Source organism: Tyto alba, unplaced genomic scaffold, assembly GCF_018691265.1.
Source record: "Tyto alba isolate M040663 unplaced genomic scaffold, T.alba_DEE_v4.0 Super-Scaffold_9, whole genome shotgun sequence".
In the NCBI taxonomy this organism is placed as follows: domain Eukaryota; kingdom Metazoa; phylum Chordata; class Aves; order Strigiformes; family Tytonidae; genus Tyto; species Tyto alba.
Window position 1 is genome coordinate 39,549,642 of NW_024881330.1, and position 23,981 is coordinate 39,573,622.

A 23,981-nucleotide genomic window follows, 5' to 3' on the forward strand; every position below is an offset into this window, starting at 1 on the left:
TTCTACACTATCTTAATAAACTAAGACCTAGAATCTTAGGTTTTCAACAGGTCTCCAGCTATCGAATGATTTTGTAATTTCTCAAATCATAGTCACATACATTCACAGTGGCCAGAGCTTTTGACAGAGATGAGTGGACAAAAAGACTGTTTTTCACATACCCCTGTAAAAAGTCTGTTAGCAGCTGCTGGTTTTTCATTTGAAATAATATAAGCAGAAAACATCTCCTTTTTTAGTGAATACAGCTTTTCCTACCCACGAGATTTCCACTGGTGAGATCCACCTTTTCACCCTTGAGTCGTTAATATGAATTCTCATGAAATTTCTGATATACATGCCCTTGGGCATTTATTTTCCTAAGTAGAAAGAAACTCTCGTCTTACAAGACAACTATGAATAAATCCACTACAATACTATGTAAGTGTCATTTGTGTTTCAACAACAGTATAGCTGAACAACAATTTTTTTTCTGAACTTTCCACGAGGCATATAAAGCTCAGTATTAAATAAAAATTATTCTGCATTTATACATCTCCAATTTGACTTCAATAAAGTGACTTCTCCAGAGTGATTTACTGTATCACTCACACAATCTAAAACTTTGTGTTCAGAAAGCAGAAGTTGACTAATGACTTATTTTACAAAGAAAATTTCTCATCAGCATCCTATACAGACATTGGTAGACCTCAGGATACTTATTTATGTTTCTACTGAAGGGCTGAGGTATTCTAGATTTCAAAATAAACACACGCAGTAGATATCTTACCATTAGTTGTAGCACTTAGTCATGCAAAAGGTTCCTCAGTATTTTTCTAGTGGAATAGCCCATGCTCTCAAAGGACATAGTGAATCTAATTCAAGGGATCTTCTTAAAACAGTAAAAGTTCTATAAGCTTCTTTGAGTAGTAAAATGGAACTTGAATTGCCATTCAGTGGGCTGAACCAAGGGCAGAATTTCTTGATGTATAGTTTATCTTTTCCATATGCTTAATTGCTATTTAAAGTACATTAAAAGCAAAAGAGTATACATTTCCTAGGCAAATTACAAATTTCACAATACAACAGCAGAAAGGATATGCTTATGTGCCAGGTTTTTAATGACAAGAATGTGTGAAGAAAAACTGTTATAAAGTAAGATAGAAGTAGAGGATTCTACTTTATTAAATACCAACAGTTTCAAGACAGCTTCAAATTGCTTAAAGCTGGCTGGACTGCTGCACTCAAAGAGTTGCAATCAACGGCTCAATATCTGAGTGGAGAGCAGTAACAAGTGGCGTTCCTCAGGGGTTGGTTACGGGATCAGTGTTGTTTAACGTCTTTCTCAGCAACACGGACAGTGGGATGGATGCACCCTCAGCAAGTGTGCTGACACCCAGCTGTGTGGTGCAGTCAACACGCTGGAGGGCAGGGATGCCATCCAGAGGGACCTGGACAGGCTTCAGAGGTGGGGCCTGTGCAAACCTCATGAAGTTCACCAAGGCCAAGTTCAAGGTCCTGCCCCTAGGTTGGGGCAATCCCAAGCACAAATACAAGCTGGGCGATGAATGGAGAGCAGCCCTGCAGAGAAGGCCTTGGGTGTGTTAGTGGATAGAAATCTATGAGCCAGCAATGTGCGCTCATAGCCCAGAAGCCCAACCGTGTCCTGAGCTGCACCAAGAGAAGTGTGACCAGCAGGTCAAGGGAGGTGATTTTCCCCCTCTACTCCACTCTTGTGAGACCCCACCTGCAGAACTGTGTTGAGTCTGGGACCCCCAATATAAGAAGGACATGGACCTGCTTGAGCAGGTTCAGAGGAGGACCACAAAGATGCTCAGGGGCTGGAGCACCTCCCCTCTGAGGCCAGGCTGAGAGAGCTAGGGTTGTTCAGTCTGGAGAAGAGAAGGTTCTGGGGGGACCTTATAGCAGCCTGCCAGTACTTAAAGGGGGCTACAGGAAAAGTGGGGAGGGACTCTTTATCAGGGAGTGTAGGGACAGGATGAGGGGTAATGGTTTTAAACTGAAAGAGGGCAGATTTAGATGAGATCTAGGGAAGAAATTCTTCCCTGTGCGGGGGGGTGAGGCGCTGGCCCAGGGTGCCCAGAGCAGCTGTGGCTGCCCCCTCCCTGGAAGGGTTCAAGGCCAGGTTGGATGGGGCTGGGAGCACCCTGGGCTGGGGGAAGGGGGCCCTGCCCAGGGCAGGGGGTGTGGTGCTAGATGGTCTTTAAGTCCCCTTCCAACCCAAACCATTCTGATTCCATGATTCTATGACAATATGAAGATGACTGCTGTGTAGATAATCTGACAGATACTATAGAACGTGCTGCTCACAAAATTATTCCAGCCACCAGGTACTCATAAGGATCTCCCATCAAACCAGCAGTGAAAGTGAAAATGTATCTATATCTACAGATATATCTATGGGAGTTATTCCCAGATACACAAAACTCAAGCAAAAGAACAAGTAGTCTCAGGATGTAATGCTTTTTTGGGGGGGAAGGGGTGAGGTGTTCATTCACCCTTGTTATTTGCTTGATCCAAGAAGGCTCCAGAACCTTGTCCCACCTGAATCTTCAGTAATTTTGCTTTCGGTAGAAGTTCTTGTTATGGTGTGCAGGTAGATGACCAGTCCTTGACCTGATGTTCAGCTAAGCAAAGAGAACATGAGGAACTCTGGGGATGACACAAGAAATTGCTGGACAGTAACAAATACCAGAGTAAGAAGCTGACAGAAGTTACAAATAGTGCCATGGAGGATGGTTGGATTGTATAGTTAGTTACGGGGAAGCTGTGTGAGGAATGGCCAGACTTTGCTGAGAAGCAGAGAGGAGTACTGGGGACCTCTGAGGAGGAATATCTAGGTGGCCATATTAGTGATACCATATAAGGCTGAGAAGACCTAGGTAATGCTGTCAGTAAGATGAAAATTTGGGTATGAATGTAGTGAAACTTGGGTTAGCAGGGAAAAAATAATTAGAGACAGGTTTTATATTTGGGAAGGAGGTAAGGGCAGAGACCGAGAGATGAAAGTGGATGGGGGGACTGAGCAGGCATGGGAAACTGGAGAGAAGGGGAGATAAAAGGTCCCAGCCAAGTATAAGCAAGCTGTTGGTCAGTACAGTTGTTTGGCCAAGCCCAGAACCTGATCACCAGTGTACCCTGTCTTATTAAACTCTACACTTAAGTGTTTTCTCTGTAACTGTGCTTAAATGTGCTTTCTGTTCTGAGTTAATGTATGAGATGTGAGCTGGACTAGCCAACAAGTAAGCTAAAGGGTCGGGGAGACAGCTAGCAGAAAGAGCACGGTCTGGAGAGCCTGAGAGCAGGCTATTCTCAGGAACCACAGCTCTGGAGATATCAACATGTGTGCGTCTTTATGTCTGCAGACGAGTGTGAGATGTACTGGCATGCTTGGAGCCTGATCAGCCAGCTGCGAAGAACGGGGTCCGCACACCTGCACCGCTCATGCCGTGGGAGCACACACCTACCCACGGGGTGCTGGACCTGGCACCGTCCCCCCCCCCCCCCCGTGTGTGTTACTCTGCTCTGTGTGTGCACGGGGAACACACGCTCAGCCTTCCCACTGCCGGGACCGAGGAGCACGGAAAAACCCAGCTCCCGAAATCCATCAGACTGAGCTTCCCTCAACAGCTCCGAGCGACGGCAGAAAAATTATTGCAAGGATTATTCTACAGTGAATTATCACAGGATGTCTTACCAGAAACATCAGGTTAATAACTTGTGCTTGAATATTTCTCATGCTATGTTTACTTCTAGCCAAGAATAGGAGGGAAGGTATTTTGTGGCACATGGCTAAACAGCAGAAGTGCGTTATATCCTTTGTCCCCTGAAATTTAAAAAGAAAACTACATACAATAGCCAAAGATGAGATTTATCTTTCTTTAAGGACTAAACACAGGAGGAAGCAGTACCTTGTAGGACTGCCTTCGTCAACACATCCCAGCTTATCACCGTTCTCTTCTCATTTTCCTCCCACCTCTCTACCCTCCGCTTTGAAAACACCACAAACACCTTAGCCAAATATGTATCTTACTCTGTGAGACAAGAAGATACACCTCCCATTTTCAGCCCATCCGCCTCTGAACCTAAAGGAAAAAAAAGTTATATTGTTTTCAATTCCTGTAATGTAAAACTTCTTACCGACCTTCTCCTCTGACCACTCTGACCTCATGGCCACCCAGCCCCCTCTTCTCGTGTCCCCCCACTTTTGGTGTCCCCCATGCCTCCCCAGTTGGGAAGGTCATGCTCTTGCTTTCTCTATCTCATTTGTCTGCAATTTAATCCTCTTCTCCCTTCTCAGCCACAAAGTCAATTTATCTCCTTAAATCACACCTTAGAGGCTTGTTTTGTCGCTGCTGTTTAGAAGGCACTTCCTTCTGAATAATTTCCTGATACTCTGTATGAATGCCACTATATGATATAAATTAACTTGTGTTTCATTTGCTGGAGCTTCCAAATAAGTTACAAGTTCCAAATAATCACACAAAAGTGCATCATCAAACACCTCCCTTTAAAAAAAAAAAAAAAAAATCATTTAATTAGAATATTCTCTTCCTTAGAATTGCAATATTGCATGCACAATTGTAACTGAGACAAAATGCAAAATTAAAGTATTTCAAACAATGCAGAAACACAGACACTAAGCTCCAGGCAATAGAGTAGCCTACCACATTCCATCTATTATTCCAAAGTTGGATGCTTTTTTTCTTCTTTATGTAACTTTCCCCAAAGCTTGATGTCTTTCAATTACAAGCTGCAGAGTCTTCTCCAAAGCAGCTATAAAGCTGTATGTGCATTTTCTAGCATGCAAGTATATGAAGAGAAAAAAAATTAATCATTTGAATATTATCACCTGATAATTCTCTACTTAGAAACACTGAATTAAGTGGGAAGAAATAAAGAATGAATTGTAAGTGCCAATATTGCATCACGCACTTTATTCAAAATACTGCTTGTAAAAGTATATACATTATATTAAAGACATCAGGTATTCAACAAATGTTTCTGTATTCACTTTTGTTTTCAAACAGTACTCTCATTTGTTAAATCATCAGTTGATATAGGAACATTGAAAGGGACTTTATGGCTCGTCATATCCAGCCTGTATCTAGAGCACTTTTTTCCTAACTGCTTATAGACATTTTTTAGCAAAAGATAAAATAATGTCTTTCTCTTCCTCAGCTATCTGCAACAGAGTAGCTCTATGTTAAGAGCAGTAAATCCCAGTACCAGTCCCTAAATACAAGGTCTTTCATTTTGCACTGTTGAATCTCAAGCCATTTCTCTCCATCCAGACATCCTGCCTTTCAGCTGACAATGCCTTCTGGCTTCATCCATCACCAGATTTCACAAGCGCTACTTCTTGTGCAAGGTCATCACTGCAAATGCTAAAAGTGGCTCCAAAACCACTCTCTGAGGCACCAGACCAGTATCCTCACTCTAGATCTACAATTCCACGCTCAAAAAAAACTGCCACCCCTTCTTTCGCTAGTTCCTACTAAATGCACAGTACTTAGGCTAATCGCCATGATCTGCATTTTTAAAAAACATTTTTCTACACATATCCTTTGGGTATTTTAATTGTAGCATGCTTTCCTGATTCTTTAGAAGAGTAGCCCTCCGGTAACAGCAAAAAAAAAAAAAACAAAAACAAAAACAAAAAACAAACAAACAAAAAACACCCAAACCCACAGACTGCATTATAAGCTTCTGTATTAACTTTTGTTCATTCTATCCTGTGAATATCCAAGCCTGAAGCAGCATAATGTAAATATGCAGATTATATCCACATAATCTTAAGTAGAATTCTGGCTTGAAAACTGGACATAAAGTTTATGCTTTATGATTTTTTTCAAACTAACAAGTATTTCAATCAGAACCCAATTAAAATTACACTATCAAAATTTTTTTCAGACATTGTTTTTCATCTTTCTTGTGAATGGTGGTTATTATCATTGTAAGACATAAAGTTATCTATTTTAATTAAGAAGCACCTAAAAAACAGGGGTTCCCTCACTGAAGGCATTACCGAAACGATCAGCAATAACATAGTGCCTGCTCCAAGAAGTTTACTAAGACAATGTACATGTATACATACATAAGTAACAGGTGGGAAAGGGAAGACGTGAAAAGAAGTAATGAAGTGTTCAGCACAGCCACAAGTCAGCGAAAACATTGTATATTTTAAATCACCTGCCTTTACCATGTGTATGGAATATGTGGAATAGCAAGACAGCATTGCCTTTGTTTAGTTCCCATCTAAAGTAGAGAGAATTAGTAACACGTGAGAGTGAAAGGTCAGTCACCTGCAGCCATCGGTTTGGTTTTACCCAGTTAGGGACCCGTCCCTGTCAAACACATTAAACTAAAAATCCTGAAAAAGAGCCACAGTTTTGCAGCACATTATCTGCAAATAAATAGCATGATCCCTGTAGCAAAAGCCTCACCTGGGGATTTTGAAATATTTTGAGTTCCTTCTAAATATCTAATTTATTTGTTGTACAAAACATAGTAAAAAAAAAAAAAAAAAAAAAAAGGAGTTGAGTTGGCTGGAAATTAGACCTGCGTAAATAGGCTATATTTCAAGACTCTTGTGATAACCTTAGCAAATTAGAAGGGAAAAGATCTACTCACATTAGCAACTATGTCCAGTTTTATTGTGCTGAGATAGAGATAATTCAGCACTTTTACACATTTCATTTTAATTGTCACAGAATTAGTTGCTTTCAAAGGAAATGTTAAATCAACAACTGGAAAAAATGTATTTGAATACATTTTCCCAAGAAATACTAATTCAATTTTATGATGAAGCTTTAGCCTGTGGCATCCTTAAAATGCATCAAAACTATGATTACCTAGAAATTGATCTACTTCAAGTCCTGATTTCCAGTTTACAACCTTGCTGGAAGGGTTTCCCCTTCATCTGTCACTGAAAGACCCACCAGCAATTGATTAATCCTGTTCTTGTAGCACAACGTTACCCCAGTAGCACAACCAAGACCACCAGCCCAGGGCTATTGCTCTTCTAGTGACTCTAACTCACCGAAAACTGGAGAAGGGAAAAGTTCAGGAAAGTGTGTGCCTGCTACAGAAAAGCAGGCTCTGACTGCAACCAAGAGCTGGGGAGGGGAGCATGGTCTGTGGAAGGCACCGAGCTGCCCCAAACAGGCTGCCAGGAAGCCAAATGAGTAAGATTTTGGGGGTAGACACCTATCATTTTTCAGCGTCTCTTGCGCTATGTGCGTGGTAGAGTGTATAAGGCTTTACACTGTCGTAAGACCCTTCCAAGGTGAAATAGTAATGCAGCACGTCTGTGAGCGCAGAGCTCTGGAAGGTATTCGGATCCCCTGTAAAGAGGAACTGACTTCTCACCGTTGATCTTTGGTCGTATGGCAGCCAGTCTCAGAGCTCCACACCACAGGGAAGTGCAGCATCCCACAGTCCAGACGTAAGGAGAGTGTCTGCATATTGCTCAGATTCAGTCATCTTAAAATGACAACAGCCTGGTGAGCACTCGCAAGCGGAAAACAATCAATCAGGGACGTGATTATAACAAAGATTTTATAATGGTCTTCTGCAAATAGCCTGATAGCAAATTTTTCATATTCCCTACAGGTCTCTGAGAAAGTAACATACAGCATAAGATTGACAGATTGCAATGTACTCTGGAAGAGTGAAGTACTACATGGAACCAGAATGGAAACTACAATTACAAGTAAGGCTACAACACAGAACAAGCACACAGGAAGAACAAAAGCAGCTTGGCATATCCATCATCCTTTTAGTTTATAGGTTCCTGTCCTGACGGACACTAAGTATGCTGTCCCTCTGAAACAAGTCTATAAATACTGCCGTAACCTCTGACCTTGTTCATGTGCACATGAAAAGCTCCATTAACTTGAAAAACCCCCAAAGAGTAAAGACAACTATCTATGCTTCCTTGTCGAGTGGCACCATCCCAGGACCAGCAATTCATAGATAACTCCTATCAAGGAGCAAATTCCTAAATCAGTTTCCTCAGTTTTATGCTTGCACAGATACATAAATACTGAAAGTTTTCAAACCCCTGCAGGTAGCTGTCTTGTGCAACGGGGCGGGCACGGAAGGTGGCAGTGAAATGCTGTGGTCATGCCACAAGTGTTCTGGTGTCATTCTCCTGGAACACATTGTGAGACATGTGCCTGGAACTGAAACTGCCCTACAGAAACTGGATGCACAATCAATACCTCTTGAATAACACAGGCATCCATATGGACAATGCCGAGTTTCAAACATCAGACTTAGGCAAGCAAAGGGAATAAATATATAATGAGGTAAGCGTAAGATGGAAATGGATGATGCTCCGGTTCAAGTTCACCCCTGTGTCCTCATTAAAATTAAATTTTGTTCTTTTTCCTAGTTTCTAAAAGCTCCTAGTCCTTGTGAAAAGAACGGAAGTGAAAATTTGAAATAAACTTAAAAGAAAATAGTGTCTCTGTTACTCCCCAGCATTTTCCCTGACTCTTAGAATCAAAGTTTCTATCAGAACATTTGTCTGTTTTCTTAATTATTGCATTTGGTAATAGGTACATTTGTAGGGACAGAAAAAGAACTTCAACCAACAGTGAAGAAATTCCAGAAGATTTGACATAATCCTGAAGAAAAAGGATTTACTCTTTTATTTAAACCACAATGGCACATATGTTTCAGGGAAACACCAGTGCTGGAGTACAAAACGGTTATTACTGTTAATTTTGAAAAAAATATGGCACAGTGATAGTCTAACTAGTAAACACAGTCACGGTGTAAGTAGCAAACAGTGGAAAGAACCATAGCTCTATACACCCAGCGTGCCTGTTAAACTTCTCCTAAACAATCCCTTCACTGACCCCCCAACCTAGCAAAACTGTAGGTATTTCCTGCCCTCCCAGACTCTGTCACACCTTCTTACGCAGATTTCACCTGATAGGAATAAAAAGGTAAATACAGCAATACCCTAATTGTGGAGCTATTGAAAATCGTGCAATTTATTTTTCTGCTTTTTAGAACGACTGATTATACTTCAGAAACTCCCATCTCTCTCTTGTTTTCCCACACAACCTTTTCTAATATTGGGATTGAGAATGAATTTGCAGTAGTTATGCCTGCTGTGAGTGGCCTGGGAGCCTTCTAGGCATGTGGGAGAGATGGAACTGTGTCTAAAGTTCTTCAGTGTTCGGGAGGTGGGGAACGAAGTGTAAGAATAGGTGGCTACAAGGTTGAGTAGATGATGAAAGCAACACTTCTTAGTGGAAAGGGAAGATCCAATGGAATGGATGGATGGATGGATGGATGGATACCATTTAGGACTTTCTCCCAAGGAAAAAATGGAAACAGAGGTGTTGACACCATTAGCTGATAAAGTCATTAAGAAAAAGCCTTTAGTTGGAGACCTTGAGTAGGAAAGTCTAAAAGTTATTCAGAATTACTACATATACCTTTGTTGTGTACTCTCATTACTAAATGAAAGCCCAGAAGGGATATTTTATGCAATGCTGTATATGTGATCTCTGCGTTCGTGTTCATTCAAGACTACATAGCAGAGAGAAACTATGGCTTATCAGCAGCAGACAGCACAAGATGAGATGACTTCTTAGCCTGAGGCTCACAAATACTATTCTGCTACTTGTTCATTTGAAATTTTTTCAAAGTATTAAAAGGGGACATTTTCACAACTCTTTCCGTTTTCCCCCCAGAACAGGAATTCTATCTAAAACAGATCGGTTTTGCAAACTGGTATGCTTGGGGGGGGGGGGGGGGGGCGTGGACAACTGGCAAACCTATTTTTCAGCAGAAATATTTTCCCCAAAAATGCCTCAGCATCCCTAACTATAGTACCACATTAAATTTGTATAAAGAAACACAAAGAAATAGCAAACAGGGAGAGTGCCTTACTAGGAACTGTGCCTCAGAGTGCTGCCATCCCTCCTTGGGTTACTTATTCCACGTGTAGGACAGGAAAGCCAACCCTTACCATCTTTGACACAGAGGATGCCTTGTGCTTCCTTCCTTTCTGTACCAATAAGATATGGGTTCCCTCAGGATGTGTTCAAAAGAGTCACATCCCTTTTTTGCAATGTACAAACAAAAGTTGTCTAGATTTCTTTGTACCCAGTGGACATGCCTAAAGATCAGTTGCACCAGTATCTCACGTTGCACAGCTCATAGTAGTAAATTTCTGCTTAATTTATTTCAGACAGCATACCCAAGCACACTTGTTTGTCTAGCTGTGCTTCTATTAACATCATTTAGTCCATACAAGCCCATGCTTTAGTTATTACATACACCATAATGATACGGTAATAACGATACAATAGTAGAAGTTAAGTTTAAATGTTGCCTCATGAGAAAGGAATACAGAGTTTTCTAAAATAAAATCTATAGTAAATATGTAATAAATTATTCCACATTTCACCAATTATCATTTTCCCATGAATAAACTCACACAGGAATGATGAGCTTTTTCCTTGTTAGAGCATGCTGAGGTAACAAGAGGTAACCTACTGTGAGAAAAACTGCTTTTAGCTGGCATAATACTGAATCAGTGGCTATGTCAGTCAGTATATGAGATTTCAATTCTGAGTATACTGCCTCTGCATCTTTCAGGTAAAAAATCCCTATATAGAAAAACTTTATTTCCGATAGGAGCTGGTTATGAAGTTAGAATCCATTGGGTTAGTTTTGGACAGGCATACCAAAGAGAAAGCCATAATATTAGCTTTTTTTCTTTTCTTTTTTTTTTTATTTAATAATTACTGGGATTCCCTTGACAACAGAGGAGTGAGGGGGAAGAAGGAAGCAACTCAATGCGTGGCTGCAAAACTCCATTTTGTACATAGAATTTTAAGTGAGGAGTGCTACAGGTCATCAGCCCTGAACTGCCTTCCAGTAGTACAGAATTGACTGATGAAGATAAACTGATTTTTTATCATAACCTCACGGAACCATAGAATGTTTGGGGTTGGAATGGGCCTTTAAAGGCCATCGAGTCCAACCCCCATGCAATGAGCAGGGACATCTTTAACTAGATCAGGTTGCTGAGAGCCCCGTCCAACCTTGTTTCCAGGGATGGGGCATCCTTCTCCTCTCTGGGCAATCTGTTCCAGTGTTTCACCACCTTCACTGTAAAAAGTTTCTTCCTGATATCTAGTCTGAATCTACTCTTTTTTAGTTTAAACCAATTATCCCTTCTTCTACCTCAGCAGTCCCTACTAGAACGTGTGTCCCCACCTTTCTCATGAGCCCCGCTTAAGTACCAGAAGGCAACTATAAGGTCTCCCTAGAGCCTCGTCTTCTCTGGGCTAAACAACCCCAACTCTCTCAGCCTGTCCTCACAAGAGAGGTGCTCCAGCCCCCTGGCGATTCTTGTGGCCCTCCTCTGAACCTGCTCCAACAGGTCCGTGTCTTCCTTGTACTTTTTTCCATGGTTTTGATTTATCATTATCTAAACTGAAAACCAGAAACTTTAATAACAGCTAGGTAAACGAACCTTGCTTAGATCAAAACACATGGCCGTGCCAATTAGTGACTGAGTAAACAGCAGCATGAAAAATGGTAACCCTTAATTACAGACCCAAGTGTAGTGCTGCGCATTTTGCATTCTCTGTTTATCCAGAACGAACAGTAAGCAGCTTGCCACGTGTTTCTCATGTCTCTGAGGACTAATTAAAACTGGTCATCCCTGTTCTCGACCGTCTGAGTACCGAGTAGATCTTCCTGGGTAAACGTTGCTTCCAGCCTTTGTCCACTGATGCTTTCTCTGTGACCCTTTGACTCTTTTGGGTAGTAGCTCACTATTAAATTTCACTTGCTAGTTCAGCTGAACGGTGCTGAACTGCAGCCGTCCCGTCTATTTTAGTAAAGCAGTAACTTACATATATAACTGAGCTACTGATGTTGAGTCCTGCTGACAACTGCTCCTAAATTTTTGGTAGCTGACTCAGCATGCCTTCGCCTTTGGCTACTGCACACACGGTGTACTGTGCAAGAACTGCAGGCTCCAAAGTATTTCCTGAAGGGCCGTGCCTCCAATTTGACCTCCCAAACAGTCCCGCCAATGAAGTATCTCCTTTGAGAGAAGCTGGCATTAGAGAAGCACCTCATTAGTAAGAAAACCACAAGGGTATTAGTACCCTTGGTAATTACTGCTCATTACCATGAGAGTAATAGTTCTAGAAAGCAAAGTGACACAGAGTCTTCTTGAGATTAAAAATAAATAAATAAAAAATGCTAGGTTGTTAGAACTATCTAATTGTGTGGACACAAAGAATTTGGATCCAAGGCATCTCAAATTATTCCTTCCAGTGCACATTACTCTGCATGTATTTATAATGAATCTCTCAGGCTTTCACAACACTGAATTCCATTCATTCTTCCCCAAGCCTGAATTAAGAAGCCTAAATGATTTGCCGTCTGCAAATGTGTTGATGACTGCTAGACTTTCCCTTCTACCAGCCTACTGGCAAATGTCTCAGCAGCACCTCACCAAAGAAGGAATCCCCTGTTACCATACGGCTGTATCAAATGTCTTTCAGATCCCACACAGTAGTTCTTCAGATCTTAAATCTTGTAGATCAGACAAACAGTATTACCAGTAACTATTTCCTCCTAACTGATTTTAATGTTATTGCACAAAAAAGAGGGCACCTAAAGTATAACGAATTTTAATAATCCCAGATGAAGGCAAAAAAATTAAAACCTTATTTAAATATCCTGTAGAAAAGTACGAGTAACACATGGCAAAGAAAAAACAAAAAGTTATTTTTCATGTGTATATATTTAATGTCCATGATAAAGATGCAATCAGAATCTGCTAGCAACCATCAAGGAAGTGGTTTTCTTTGAGGGATCTAAAATCTGGACCATGGTGGAAATCTAACTCAACCCTTTGTACAACAGCAGATAAGGTCTTACAGGTAGCCTTGGAAGGGTTTTTCTTTCCACCGAGCTAGAATGCAGGATTTTAGACGGCCGATGTGGGTTCCTCCTTTCAAGAAAGTAACCATTCAACTCGGATCCCCTCGCAGGTGTTTGGGGCTGGCATGCGGGGTGTTCATGGATGCTTTTCCTTGGGACCTCGCTGAGGTGTAGTTTAACTGCCATGTTTCAAAATCTAGACAGATGCTTTTCAATGTGTAACATGGGGGGGGGGGGGGGGGGAACAAAACAAAATGAAAACAAACACACACAGATGTTTGATCACTGGGGAATCGTATAAAAGACCACCTTTACATCATACCAAGAAACCTGACAACTGGGAGCGTAGGCATCTTCTCGGAAGGGGCCAGCATGGAGCCATGAATAATAAAATAACTGCTGCCCTGAAGGGATACTCCCCTCTATTTCAGCAGTGGAAATTTATGGAGAATTGTACCTAGACAGCCTAACTTTGAAAGCAATGCCAGTACTTTTTTAATGAGAATAAAAAGGTCGATGAAGGGTCTGCTTAGAAATGAAGCTGCTTCCCCCTTCCATGCAGAAAGGAGGTGGGTGATAGGAAAGGATGAAGCTCAAAAGCCTGAGTTAAGAGACTGAAACACGTCACTGTGAGACATGTTACTAAGGATGCCGTGTAGAAAACAAGACAAAGAGAATAGGAAAACAAGTGTTTGCATACAACACCCTAATGTCAAGCCCAGAGCAGTTATAATGTGTTAATCTTCACTGAATAGCATCCCATATACGAGATGATGTGGGTTTTGTTACTTGATTTGTAACATATATCACTTATAAACTATTGTACCGTTTGCACATATTTAAATACAAAGACAAAAATCATATGAAAAAGCACGAGCTTTGCAATTAAATCACTTCAGCACATGATACTGGGTTCCTGTAAAGTGCTGTGAGGTTATTGTTCTTCTGAGTATCATTACAATAAAAGAGCCCACAGTTAATGTACCACAAATTAGCAGTATCAAACAGCTCTCCTGAATAAAAGATGCAGACGTATGAAAAGACAGACAGCAATATGACCAGGATATTAAAATTTGCCAACAGTAAGCAAGTTCAGAGAAATACCAGTATCTGTCTACAGAGGAAACAAAGTTTTGAGGTCAAGGCAGCCTTATTTGTCAGAAGCAATGACAAAATTAAGTTCATTTGTATTGAAGTACATTGGAAAAGACAACTATCCAAGGGATTGGGTTTCCAGCTCTGAATTCACGCCTTGAAGAGCACTGTACGTTGATGGAATCCTGGTCGGTCTCCCTGGGATGCTGACCTGTTTGCACGGTGGCAGAGGACCCCCCGCTCCCACCCCTCGGGCCTGTCGCGCCCCGGCACGAGGCACGCGGCTGATCCACCACGAACCCGTTTGCTGTGAAAGACTGTTTGACAGCTCCGCAGCTCCAGCGCACTAAAAACCTCTGCGCGACAGAAGTACCCAGTCGACTAAGGGAGATGGCTGCTGAGAACCGAAACGTGGGGTTTTTTCTTCTAACAATTCTCTACTGAGCCTAAATAAAGAAATTTTACATGTGCCAAAGAAGGTGACAGCGCTGGCACAGGGCTTCCCAACAGCCACTTACTGCAGCAATTGCCAACATTTTTGTTTGTAAAAGATAACTGCCCTTCTAGATCATTTAGGAGACAAGCCTGGCTCTCAGCTTCAAACCTCCAAACAGTTTAACTATACTTAGACATAAAAAAATTCCTTTTCTTGTACACTGCAATAAAACAACCTGAGGCTATATTAAGATTCATATACAATGGTATTTTATAAAGTATTAAATACAAAATATACTTTGAGTATATTTTGAAAATATAATGTAGGTAAATGTTAATGATTAATAATTTATGGCTAGACCCACTGAAACTCCATAACATATTTTGAAATATTAACCAGGCTATGCTTAATTCGGTTACATATAAATTAAGGGAGGGGAAGTTTGAATTTAAGATAATTCACAGCTAGGGAAGTAATAAGAAATATCCTGAAAATGTTTCTTCAGTTTTATTCACCAGTACTTTATAGAATGCTTCTACCTTCTTGGGTACATTTTCTATAAATATTTGTGAGATCAAGTTTCATTACCCTGAGGGGCTACATGAAATAAGAACTTCCACTATATCTGTAGAAACAGTATTTTAAATTGACCTGACCACATATCAGCAATACAAATGCTTACTCTCTCCATACAGTTACATACTACATAGAATATTTTCTAACTTACTTGTTGAATTAACTATTTACAGCAATAAATAAATAAAAAACAATTAACTTGTTTTTATATTTTTTCTTAAAAGCCAAATGCAAATAATGAGAAATAAATTTAATCTACTTAAAAGACTTTAAAATTTAATGTAATGTAATGCTCAAATGCATTCCATTTTAGCTGTTGAATGTCCTGAAACATTAGGAAACCTGAGTTTCGTGGTCACCTAAGCAATCTTAATTTGATTCCAATTGCATGTAGGCATTACGCTTCAGCCTCGTTGACCTTTTTTAGTTGATTCAGAGCTTCATTATTATTCAGATGTGGTATCACAGCGCCAGTCTTTACAAACATGTGTCTGGATCTACGTTTCTAGATCCTTAGCTAGTTGTAAACGGTCTGTTTTTCAGAACTACTGAGCTCCCAACAACTGACTCAAACTGAGGTCTGATCTTGCTCACGCTTAGGTGCCTTCACCTGTAATGATCCTCCAAAGTGGGATGCTTCTGGTCATACCGCTGTGCTATAGGGACACTCTAAAAACAGGACCAAAATCAGGGACTCTCTTGATTATCAAGAGTTTTTGTAAGAAAACAAAACACTGAGTTTGGTTTTGGGCTGCAGTCCATCCCAGGCTTCTGAGAGTCGCCATCATTATTTTTTTCAGAAGATGCTGTTCGTATCACTTTTCAACGCTCAGAAAATGGCAGCTTCATCAAAGTGAACACCAAGGATGCGATATTGTTCCTGGCTGGAATTCTTTTGTTTTAAAAGCATTGTAAAAAACAAATGGCCTGCTTATAAGCCTGAAAAACATCCTCTGTATCATGGGCATTCGGTTACATGATTTTTGCCTCTTCCCCAGCTCAACTGAAATTATTTAAGATATTTGGTTGAAGTACTCGTACAAATATATAAATATATATCCCATATACTTAAAACAACATATAATTGCTCTATGTATCTTTTACCTTCAACTTCTGATCTGTTTCAACCACTGTCTGCAATATAAAAGTACAGTTTCCTTATACTTCAGAAAACTGGAATGCTGTTTTTTCTAAAGGTACATGGACTTCTGATATATAGAAAACGTCCTTCCAACATGAAGCACTAATCCTCTTCATGTATTTTAAACCCAACACACGTTATCTACTGAAAATTTAAGATGAAATTTCTATTCATAGATAATGTTCAAGACATAAAACGCCTACTAACTTTCTACAAAGCTAGAAAAAATACAGAAAGCTTCCTTACAGTTTCAAAGCCGCAAAAATGAAAATCGGAAAAGTCAAACTATAAGCTACTAACTAACTATAATATTCAAAACAATCAATTTATGCTTCTAACAGGAAGAGGTAAATTTTTGGCAAACTAAGAAAACCAATTGGACTCTTTCTAACCTAATTAGTGTCTCCCAAGGGGATAAAAACATTTTGTGACAGGGTTTGTTCTTACAATACTACTTAGATTTATTCTCTATGCATTTCAAATACAGAGATCAAAAGACAGAGAGATGGAAAACAAAGCTCTTAATCTGTGCCCCAAAGCTGCAAATGTGTTAATATTCTCATCTTTCATGTTTTCAAGGTAATTACAATAAAGAGCTCTTTACTGTAGATTTCATGAAGGAACTTAACCTCTGATAATGGTGGACTTCAAAACAAGAGACAGTACTGCCTTTATTGCAGAAGAACTTGATAGATATTTCCTGGGTTTAAAATTGAAGTCTACTGTGCTTAAAAATAATTCTGAAGTCTTTTAGCCTCAGAAAGCAAAAAGTACCTGCTATTATTTGCCTGTGTTACTTTTACATAACGTAGAGATAAGTAATACTAAAGCTCTGAGTAATGTATGCTCTCACCAAAATTAACACGAAACTGCTCCTCATCAAACTTTTATAAATTCAAATTCATAATACAGACTTCATCCGTAATAAATTTACTTCTCCCCATACTCCTTTCTCTGTTTCTAAAGAAAAAAATATTCTGTTTATACTTCAGAAAGCAGTTGTGATGACAAATGGGCAAAAATCTTTCTTTGCCTTGCTGACAGTTCCAATAAATACATACATGCATTGTTACTGTAGATCAATATAAAACCAAATTTGCTCCAGTTTTTACTGAATTAAAAATAACAGTTTCCTCTTTGGTCATTTTTAACTGTGTTAATAAAAGCAAAGACAATTTGGAAACAGAGATCTGGATTAAGTGGCTTTAGATACCATTCACAGAGGACATCAATTCATAATGTCTCATGTACTACAGCTTAATAATTGGGATACTAAATGAGCCTGCAGAAAACTTGCCTAGAATGTTCACTTGGCCAGAGATGGAGCTTTTATACACAGTCAGTCTTTTCAAAAAGGTCCCCTTCTATATCATTTATCATTATGTTGCAGTCTTCATGGGCCACTAACATTGATGTACGGTTTTTAAGTCACTGAAAACTCATCGTGTTTTATTTATGAAGTGATACGTGACCTGCTTCAATTTTTGAATTTTTATATTTATTTTTATTTCAGATTAAACTACTGTGATTTTGACCAAACCTATGCATAGCCTATCCATGCTTAAAAATACAGACACCCAACTCAGGCTGTAAGAATTAATTCATTACTGTTTATAAACTGCTGCAGTGATTTAAAATGTATCCTAAAATCTACATAGCATCACTTTTGCAATCCATGTCATTGGGCAAATAAGTTGTCTTCCAAATTGTATGAATATACTGTACCAGACTAGGTTACAGCAGTCACTATCAAGTTTTTGGATTCTCGTCTTGTTGATTTCCTGTATCTCTCTGAGAAAAAAAAAAGTTACAATTTACAGGGCTTGTTTAACTGTGCTGTCTTTGTTAGAGCTATTTAACAGGAGACTCCTTCCTCTACTTTATATGATCTAGTTTTGGGTTTGCTGTGGAGTCATTAATAGCTTCTTCAGACTTCCTTCTCTTTTTGCTTTTGAATTTTCTAAGTGTATCTTGAATTTAAAAGTACAGCAACATGCACTCCAGCTCAATGAAAAGCTGTTTATCAAAAAAGTGCAATGTCCATGTCACCTGAAATCCTCTTATGGCACTTCAGAGATCAAACAGGTGACAACTCATCTAAACAAAAGTCAGTTCTCAAAAGGTTACAGGCACCTGTGTTAGAAAGACAGTAATGATTCCCTGAGAGCACCATAACAATCAATAAAACTTTTTCTTGAAAAACATCAGTAGTATACTTCAGATAAAGCACAGGAATTAAGCCAGACAATAATACACACTGGAATAGCTCAAGCCCATACACTAGTTATTTAAAAAGCATGAAAAAATATTTCTTGATTCCTTTCAGTCTCTCTTAAATGATCTAAAATATATGAACATCCACATGTAAACATGGTAAATCATGTAGGAAAGAAGAAGAAAATTTCTTACACCTAGCTCATAAGTACATTCTTACCCGATGGCACATATGGACCACATAGCTGCCACAAATGATGAAGAAGCTAGCCCAGTTTTGTGCCGCACATCTTGGACTATTTAATTCTGCTTTGATTTAAATCTGCTTTGATTTTTAGGTCTTATTTTATCCAACCCGTAATAGTTTTAAACTTAGGACAGGAAACACAGCTGGAAATGAGCAAAGAATCGTTTGCTCTACTCTCTGCATTTACTCTGGTATGCAAGTAACTTGACATAGAATTTGCTTTTGTATGTAAAGCATATAAGTAATTGCATAAATAAGTATACTGTGGACTTCAACAAAGCAGTTTACATGTTATTTTAAGGATTGAGGACTAAGCAGTGGGTGTGTTGTACAAGTATGGCTGAGAAAGGAAGGGACAGACAATTCCTCTGCTCCTTATAGCAGGCATGTATAGATCCTCGTGGGTAGGAAGTAAACCATGGATTATACTGGATTTTCTTAAACCAGGGTGAGTTTTTGATAGGATAATGCAAGGATGTTGGATGTTATGAAAGAGCACTCCAGAAACAACAGGAGAAGCACAGGGAAAAAGTACAAAGATATCATAGGACAGAAGTTCAAAGTACTGGAGAAAGTCCCAAAATCAGTTTGGTCAGACAGAGAAGCAAAACCACACACAGTTCTTCCCTCAGACCCTGAACTACATTTCCTTTCAGTCAGGCTTGCACTGACTTTTCACTGCTTCTGCAATATTTCTATCAATAAAGTTTTTTTCCCCATGAGCATATTGTAAATATTTAATGCCAAAACTGATTTCAATAAACTATATTTATGAACTGCTAATCCTGATATAGGACCTGTGATCCTATGATCCCCTGAAGATCCACTTTCTTCAAAGAAATAATCTTAAAAATACAAAACCAGCCAGATCAACAATTCTAAGATTAGAGACTAGAAGTGCTGTGAGAATTCTGATGCCTAACTCTGAACCTGATAAACTCTGCATTGGTGGGAATAGTTAATGACCATTCCTAAACTCAGTGTCATCCACAGCTGCTTCCTTAGGTCTACCTCATCAGTTTAAAATATAATTTTCTACTTTAAATCTACATCTAGTTCATGCCTAAATCTATTTTAATCCAGAAACTCAAGGGACCTGAAATATACTAAGTTGGGCACTTTGGAGTTGGATGTTCACACCGGAGCTTTCACACTTTTTAGAGTCACTTTTTTAGAGCAGCGTCCATCACTAGCTTTTTTGAAAGCATCCTGGGGAGTTCCCTGCTTTCTCTCCAGAACAGTGCAAGAACTTGCTTAGGTTACAGGAGACACACTCAATCCCTTCTTCTTCAGCATTTGAAGAATAAAACCCATGACTCTAAACGCTAGGTTGTCATCTAGTCTGCTTCTGACAGTGAGTATTTGTACGAATGAAGAAGAAAAGAAGGGTTAGAAGAGGATGGGGAAGCAGGAGTATCTGTTTCATTCCATTTGCTGGGGACAGAAAATAACATAAATCCATATTTCAGAGCCTACCAGACCACCTGCAGTTCAGGCTCTTCTCCGGGTTGTTTGCTATATTTTGGGCAATTACTGAAATGTGTAAGCAGCCCTGAAAACACATTTAGAACCCTTTCCAGTGTTAACAGCCTCATTCACAAGTGACAGGACAACGTACTTTCATGTAATCCTTGGTATCTCTCCAGCACAGTGATGCCTCGGTGCAAAGCGACCACTTCAGCGGGCGCAAGCAGCAGCTCCCCAAAGAGCTTCTGGCAGTGCTGCCCTAGGCATGGCCAGCCACTGTCTGAGGAAACTGGAAAGGTCAAACAGTGGTTGACAGAAAAAGGAAATGACAATGTTGTCCTTATCATGTTGCTTTGTCACTGTTGCATGCCCAGTAAAGTCTAATCATCCGGTTGGGAAACAGACATAATCCCATGTGATTTAGGCAACTGATCATGTAGCTCTGATGCCTAGACCAACCACCATGCATGGTTTCTAAACAGCCAAGAGCCTGAAATACATCCTCATAAATTGTTTAATCACTTATCCTGAATAACGCAGAGATATGTAAAAACTGAGGTCTCTACGTGCAGAATTTGCCTCCATCCACTGGAAGAAAATAGGTCTAATGAGTAATGTCATCAGCTCTAGTGCAAACAGCAGGCATCTTCCACGCTGCTTACATTAAACTCCCAGTGAGTAAGGTAAATGGCATAACTTCTGCTTTAAGTTAGCATTCCTCCATTACAACAGAAAAAAAAAAAAGATCAAAACCTTGCCATTAATCACATCTTTTCTCTTAAGCAGCACCATACCATTACTTCAAGATAGGTTTTCAGTAATAAAGTACTAACAGGATAATGGTAGTGGAATAGCAAATGAAATCCATTCTTGCTCACAGTTGTTCCACTTCTCTGCACTGATAGTAAAAATACATAAAACAAGACACTGAATATATCCATATGCAGTGTGTTAAAATGAAGAGAGAAAAAAAAAAAACCCTAGTGGATACCATTTTCTCTCATGCATCATCAACTACTTTCTGCCTAAGTCACACTAAGCCGCTAAGAAGCAATAAAAAGCTGTAACTGGAGAACTACAGAAGATTCAGGGCATGTAAACATACACTAGCCTGAAAAACAACAGTCCTCATGCATAGAGACATTCCTCTTATGCATCTGCTTTTCCATATTTTGGACATCCTCTTGACCGAGAATCAGTATTTCTGTGGTTTTAGTCAGTGATTGGATGTTCACTGCAAAACACTTCTAACTTCAGCAGTCTGAGTCCAGAAATACTCGTACCTGTTTCAGAGCCTAAAGCTTGACCTGACAGTCTACAGTCCATTAATATATCGAAATTCCAAAAGTTTTCCAGTAGATCTATGGGAAGGATGTAGACGCCCTATGCTCACCTTGCATCCCCCTATCCAAGGGGGATGTCTATCTTACAAGGTCTTAGGGAAGAGTTCAGTTCAAGAGAATTGGCCCGTTCTCCGTTAGTAAAACAGGATGAGACCAATTGTGGAGAGGCCCTTCCATGCAGGAGTTTGTGCAGAGTAACAGGGGGCTATATTCGTGGTGGGTTTATGAATCTCTCTATTCACTGCACTCAAATCTTCAAATCCTTCATAGTGAAGAGGTTAAAGTTTAAGCCCCTCAGGGAAGTATATCCCATCAATACTTCACATATGAAAACTATACTGAATCAGTGAAGCACGTCACACAAGGGAGCAATCGTGTAATTATTATTAGTTCAGAGTATTTGTCTTTCCAAAGATTTTAGATCTTGCAAACCCATCACCACTTCATGGAAAAATACAGATATGTCTCAGGACAGAAAGCAAGTGAATGTGGCATTTATCATGTAAATAAAAAAGAAAATGAAAAATCACCCACTTGAACCTTTTTCTTTTTCTTGCCTTTTTCCTTGAGAGAAGTTGCCACGTAAACCCTGGATCTTTGAGCTCGACAGTCATTGCATCGAATCTCAGTGCCAGAGTTTCAGGGGATGCAAACAAATATAACAAAAAAAAAACCAAAACAAACTAAACCAACTCAACTCCCCCAAAAAAAAAACAACCAATAAAACCACAAACAACACCAACAAAAAAACAACCCTAACCAAAAGCTCCAGCATTCACCTGAGCTCTCCAAACAGCATTATCAGTGCTCCTGAAGACAATAAGCTTTACTGCAACTGTTTCTGGACTTGACCCTATGAGCTGGATCCAGACACAAATATTAATAGCCTTTCAAAATATACCTGCCTGTCAAAAACTGTGACATTTACAGGGGATACATTAACTTTTCATATTGCCCAAACAGTTCAGCGCTACTACAAACTAGCAAGAACAAATTAACAGGAAATTCTGAACATGCTAGCCAATACCTACATGACAGCAAGTAATGGTATGAGCCAGAAAGTAAATATTTGTATGTGTGTATTTGGCAGAAAAGAATAAGAAAGTAAAGAGAAAAAAGCATATTGAACTTATTCACTTGTTTAAAAACAAGTTTGGTAAGAAATACAACTAAAATTACTATTACTCATGAAAAATGTGTTTATGAAGTAATTCATATTACATCATGCCATTTGCATTAAGATAGAGTATTTCTGCACAAAGAGAACTCCAATACAATATTAAAATGATAGCCAACTGCTAACTCTGCTGTTTTCAGTTCAAACAATTAGAAAACGTGGAAAATCAGCTTTTGATTTTCCATTTATAAAGTATTTTCCAAGGAAGTTTACAGCAAAAGCAAGGACACGAGTTCCTTCTTAGCACTACCTGGACTCTACACATAACTTCAAAGTAACCAGAAATAGTCTTAAACTACTTGATTGCAACAGTGGACCAGAAACGTAATAATTAATATGCAAAATGGTAGGTGCATATTAATGAAATTAGTAGGAAAAGAGAACACTTGTCACCATAAAGACTACTCATTTAAATTCCTTTGCACGCGAGCGGCATTTGGCCATGGTTGGATCTTCACGCACACAGAGAGCAGCGCTGCTCCCTTGACACAGCTGTAGATCAGATGTAACACTAGTGAAAACTGAGTTCACACACTGAAAAAAAACATTACAAGATCCCATTACAGCCTCCAGTTCTCCTCATGTGTTCCAATGTTTAACCATTACGGTGAATCTCTTTCTGTAAGATCTAACTATTATATTCTGAATCCTTCTGGCTTTACTACAGGGAAGCTGATTATCGATGTACAACATGTAACACCTGCTTTCTCAGTTCTACTGCCCAAGAAACTTGTCTACTTTTCTTTATTAAGAAGGTACTAAACAAGCAATATCCAAACTACCAGAGTAGTCACAGATAAACCTGCTTTACTGAAAAAAAAAAAAAAAAAAAATCATTAGTGGAAATATCTGCAGGCTTACACCTATCACAAATGCTCCCTGAAAAACAGTTCCTGAAAAACAGTTTTGAAAAATAGTTTGCATGTCTTTAACTAAACCAAAAGAAAGCAATGTATAAACCAACTGGTTTTGGAGGCGCTTTGGTACCAGCTAGTTGCACTACAGACCTGATGTCTCTGTAAAACCATACCTTTCGTCTCCACTTTGTCACTATGTCTGATCAAGTCACACATTGTTCATTCAAATCTTCTCTCACTAAAGAGGGTATATGACACATTTCTACTCCTTAGACTTCCATAATCTCCACAAAGGAAAATCCATGCTGGGAATCCACCCCACACAGAGCAAGGGGAACCCTATTTGTCTGCAATTTTCTGAATAGTTTCAGCTTCCTTAATGTACGCAGCATATTGTTTCCAGCCTTTGTTTTGACCTTATCCATAGTTGCTAATTTATAATCTTCTAATATTGCATTCTTCTCACACCTGGTCACACTGGAAACTTCTCTAAAATGT

General features: G+C 39.4%; 1 protein-coding gene across 3 annotated transcripts in view; it reads right to left on the minus strand.

Annotated features, from left to right (window-relative positions):
* NKAIN3 (sodium/potassium transporting ATPase interacting 3) overlaps positions 1-23,981 on the minus strand; it is a 379,046-nt gene that overhangs the window by 329,402 nt on the left and 25,663 nt on the right. The gene's annotated exons all lie outside the window — the stretch shown is intronic.